Source organism: Phoca vitulina, unplaced genomic scaffold (genome assembly GCF_004348235.1).
Source record: "Phoca vitulina isolate PV1807 unplaced genomic scaffold, GSC_HSeal_1.0 scaffold53, whole genome shotgun sequence".
Lineage (NCBI taxonomy): Eukaryota > Metazoa > Chordata > Mammalia > Carnivora > Phocidae > Phoca > Phoca vitulina.
Window position 1 is genome coordinate 9984376 of NW_022589756.1, and position 5451 is coordinate 9989826.

The window sequence follows — 5451 nt, forward strand, 5'->3', positions numbered from 1 at the left end:
TAAGCTGAGGAAGTTCCATATGGGCTGACTTTTGAAAGATTCATGAGAATTAACACACAAATAGAGGTGGAGATGTGGTCAAGAGGAGGGCACAGTCCAGGCAGAGACAAGGAAAGGCCCTAAGGTGGGAAGGAGCAGAGCATTTGGTGGGAACTGAAGAAAAGGTGGCAAAAGGATATTTAAGAGCAGTAGTGATGGTGATACGTGTGTTGATGATTACTTTTTTATAGCTGACTAGTATGAGGAGTCCTGGAGATGAAGGTGGTGATAGCAACAAAGTGGGTTCCTGTGTTTTTGAGCATCCATAATAGAACTACTGCACTCTGCACCTTGGTTGCATGAGGCCGCTACCTTTTTTGCTTTGTTGTTGTTGTTGTTGTTTTATCTATTTTCCAGGGTCACATCTTGAGGGCCCTCTGGGGCCTTTGATTTTTATTGTTGATGCTTTTCTTAAAACTGTAATTATCTCTCTGTCAGATTTCTTTTTTTTTAAGATTTTATTTTTAAGCAATCTACACCAAACTTGGGGCTCAAAATCATGACTCTAAGATCAAGAGTTGAATGCTCTTCCAACTGAGCCAGACAGGTGCCCCAGATTTCTCTTTTTTTTTAAGGGTATTTTTTGGGGAAAAGGATATATTGAGATGTTATTCACACACACACACACACACACACAAAACACACACCAAAACACACACAAGTTTTTTACTTAAAATATACAATTTGATAACTTTTTGACATGTGTATATAGCAATGAAACCATCACTACAATTAATATAATAAATATATCCATCATCCCATGCCTCTTTGAACCCCTCATTTCTGGACATCCTTCCTCCACCTTATATCCTCCCCTGCATCCAGTCCCAAGGCAGTTAGCTGTCATTACAGATTAGTTTGCATTTCTAGAAACTGCATATAACTAGACTCATACAGTATTTACTCTTTCTTTGTTTGGCTTCTTACACTCAGTAAGTATATTAAGATTCATCCATCTGTTTGCATGTCTCCTTGGTTCATTCCTTTTCATTTCTCAGGAGTATTTCATTGTGTGGTTATATCACAATTTGTTTATGCATTCATCTGTTGAGGGACATTTGGGTTATTTTCCATTTGTGACCATAACACATAAAGCTCCTATGAAATTCATGTGCTTATCTTTGTATGGATATATGCTTTTATTTCTCTTGGGTAAACATCTAGGTATAAAATGGCTAGACCATATAATGGATACATGTTTAAAGTTTTAAGAAGCTGACAGATCCTTTTCCAAAGCGGTTGTACTATTTTACATTATCACCAGCAGCATATGAGTTTTTCAGTTCCTTCACATCCTCATCAACATGTGGCAATGGTCAGTCTTTTTGTAGACATTCCAGTTGGTGTGTAAATGTATCTCACTGTGGTTTTAATTTGCATTTCTTTAATGACAGATGATGTTGAGCACCTTTTCATGTGTTTATTTGCCATGTCTTTGGTGATATGTCTGTTCAAATATTTCCCCCCCTTTTTTTGTTAGGTTGTTATCTTAATATTGAGTTTTGAGGATCCTTTATGTATTGTAGATATCTGTTTTGTAAAGTTTATAGTTTGTCTTTTCATTCTCTTAACAGCGTCTTTCAAAGACAGAAATTCTTAATTTTGATGAAGTCCAGTTAATCAAGTTTTTCCTCTATGGATTGTGCTTTTGATAACATATCTGGGATATACTGCCTAAGGTTATAGTTTAAGGTTTTACATTTTAGCCTGTGGTCCATTTTGCATTGATTTTTGTATGATGTATAAAGTATGAATTGAAGTTCTTTTTTCTTCACTGCATATGGATATCCAATTTTTCCAGCACCATTTGTTGAAAAGACTATTCTTTCTCAAATGAATTGATTTTGCACATTTGTTGAAAATCAATTGTCCATAGAAGTATGGGTCTATTCCTAGACTGTCTATACTGTTTTATTGATCTATTTGTCTATTTTATGCCAATACTGCGCAGTCTTGATTGCTATGGATTTCCAGATAAGTCTTAAAATCAGGAAGTATGAACAGTGAAAATCAGTGAAAGTTCAGGAGTTAAAGCCCTTCTCTGGTTTCAAATCAGGTACTTCAATGGTCCTTTTCCATCACTCAGCACAAATATTCCCTGAATTTCTTTAAAGTTTGAGTTTGTTCTTTATTTCAAGATAAAGTGTTGTGAACCGTCAGAACCTATTTTCCCTGACCCTGATGAGTTCACATGAAGCCACTGCACAGTAACTGAATTTTCAAAGCAGCCTTTGGAGGGGCCATGTGGCCCACAACAGTAAGCTGCCAGGAGCCCTGGCAGAACTGATATGGGCTTCTGGGAGGGAACATGGGAAGGATCTGCATACAAACTGGGTGTGAATGCAACTGTTTTTAAGTCTCTCTCTGGAAACTTAGGCTTTAGTAGTTTATATCTTCATGTTATAATATTACATCACTTTATAATGTTTAGCAAATTCAGGTAATGTAAGCTCTCCAACTTTGTTCTTTTTTTTAATTTAAGTTTATTTTATTATGTTATGTTAGTCATCATACATTACATCATTAATTTTTGATGTAGTGTTCCACGATTCATTGTTTTCGTATAACACCCGGTGCTCCATGCAGTATGTGCCCTCCTTAATACCTATCACTGGACTAACCCATCCCCCCACCCCCGCCCCTCTAAAACCCTCAGTTTGTTTCTCAGGGTCCATAGTCTCTCATGGTTCATCTCCCCCTCCGATTTCCCCCCTTCATTTTTCCCTTCCTTCTCCTAATGTCCTCCATGCTATGTTCTCTTTTAAAGTTGCTTTTGGTTATCCTAGGTCCTTTGCATTTCCATATGAATTTTATAATCAGCTTATCAATTTTTTAAAAAAGAATTCTGTTGGGATTTCAATTAAGATTGTATTGAATCAGATCAATTTGGGGAAATTTTACAGCTTAAAAATATTGCGTCTTTCAATCCATGAACACAATATAGCTCTCAATTTAATTAATTAATTTGTCTTAATAATGTTTGGTAGTTTTCAGTGTATAAGTTTTGCACATATTTTTTATTTTTTATTTTTTATTTTTTTTTAAAGATTTTTTTATTTATTCATTCCAGACACAGAGATACAGAGAGAGAGAGAGAACATGAGTAGGGGGAGAAGCAGAGGGAGGGGGAGAAGCAGGCCCCCCGCCCAGCAGGGAGCCCGATGCGGGGCTCGATCCCAGGACCCTGGGATCATGACCTGAGCCGAAGGCAGACGCTTAACCATCTGAGCCACCCAGGTGCCCCTGCACATATTTTTTAGATTTATCCCTAAGTATTTCATATTTTTATGGAGTTGTTATAGTATTTTTAAAAATTTCACTTTCCAATTGTTCATTGCCTATTTATACAAATACAATTGATTATTATACATCTTTATACTGCCTTCTCACTAAACTCATTGATTCTAGTTTACTTTTTGTAGTTTCCATAGAATTTCCTACATGGATGATCATGTCATCTGCAAATAGACACAGTTTTACTTCTTCACTTCCAATCTATATGCCTTCCCATCGCCCCCTGCCCTTGCCTCATTGAACTTGATCTCCAGTACAGTGTTGAACAGAAATGGTAAGAGCAGATGTCCTTGTCTTGTTACTGATCTGAGGGGGAAAGTATTTAGTTTTTCACTATTAAATATGATGTTAGTTGTAGATATTTAATAGAAGCTCTTTGTCAACTTTCCTTCTATTCCTAGTTTGTGGAAAGTTTTTTTTTTTTTTTTAATCAGGAATGGATATTGGATTTTGTCAAATGCATTTTTACAACTAGGAAATTATATGGATGTTCTGTGAATATGGTGAATTGCATTGATTGCTTTTGCCTTGTTAAATCAACTTTGTATTATTATATTAGACCAAGTCTACTTGGTCTTGATATAGTATCCCTTTTATATAATATTAGATTTAATTTGCTAAAATTTTCTTAAAAGTTTTTGCATCTATGTTTATGAGGGATATTCATCCGTAGTTTTCTTGTAGTGTCTTTGTCTGGCTTTTGGTATCAAGGTAATGGCTGGCCTCATAGAATTAGTGGGAAGTATTCCCTCTTTTTCAATTTTCTGAAAAAGTTAGAATTGGTATTATTTTTACTTAGATGTTTCATAGAATTTGCCAGTGAAACCATCTAGATCTTTAGTGTTCTATGTGAGAGGGTTTTTAATTTCAAATTCAATTTGTTTAATAGATATAGGGCTATTCAAGTTTTCTATTTCTTCCTGAATTTGTTTTTCATGGAATTTGACCATTTCATATAAGTTGTCAAATTTATAGACATTATATTTCCTTACCTTCTTAATAATCATAGAATCTTTAGCGATGTTACTTCTGTCATTCCTAATATTGGTAATTTGTTTTTTCTCCCCCCCTTTTTTTCTAATCAGTCTTTCCACAGGATTATCAATTTTATTGATCTTCTTTTTTTTTATTATGTTCAGTTAGCCAACATATAGTACATCGGTAGTTTTTGATGTAGTGTTCAGCGATTCATTAGTTGCATATGATCTTCTGAGTGAACCAACTTTTGGTTTCATTGAGTTTCCTCTACAGTATTTCGTATCCAATTGATTTCTGCTCTGAACTTGATTTTCTTTATTCTGTTTACTTTAGCTTTACTTTTCTCTCCCATTTTACTGGTTTCTAGTTTGGAGCTAAGATCATTGGTTTGAGACTATTTTTTCTTTCCTAATACAGATATTAAGAGCTATAAATTTCCTTCTGCTACCACAAATTTTGCTGTGCTCTGTTTTCATTTTCACTTAGTTCAAAATACTTTTCATTTTTCTTTTATTTATTCTTTGACTTATGAGTTATTTAGAAGTGTATTATTTAATTTCCAAATATTTGGAAATTTTCCAAAGACCTGTTATCAATTTCTAATTTAATTCCATTGTTGTCAATAAACATACTTTATATATTTTGAATGATTTTGAACTTGAAACTTCTTTTATGACCCAAAATATGTTCTATTTTTAATGTTTCAAGTGCACTTGAGAAGAATGTATATTTTGCTGTTGTTGGATAGAGTGTTCCATAATTGTCAATTAGGTCAAATTGGTTGATTATGTTAAGTCTTCTATACCTTAATGATATTCTACTTTTTTATCAATTATTGAGAGAGCAGTGATGAAATATCCAACAGTAGTGTGGGTTTGTCTATTTCTTCTTGCAGTTTTGCTTCATGTATTTGAAAATTCTGTGACTAGGTGTGTAAGACACTTAAAATTTTTATATCCTCTTGATGAGTTGACCCTTTTATCATTATAAAAAGTATAGGTTTATCCCTGGTAATATTCTTTGTTCTGAAATCCACTATGTCTTTTTTTTTTTAATTTTTTAATGTTATGTTAATCACCATACATTACATCATTAGTTTTTGATGTAGTGTTCCATGATTCATTGTTTGTGTATAACACC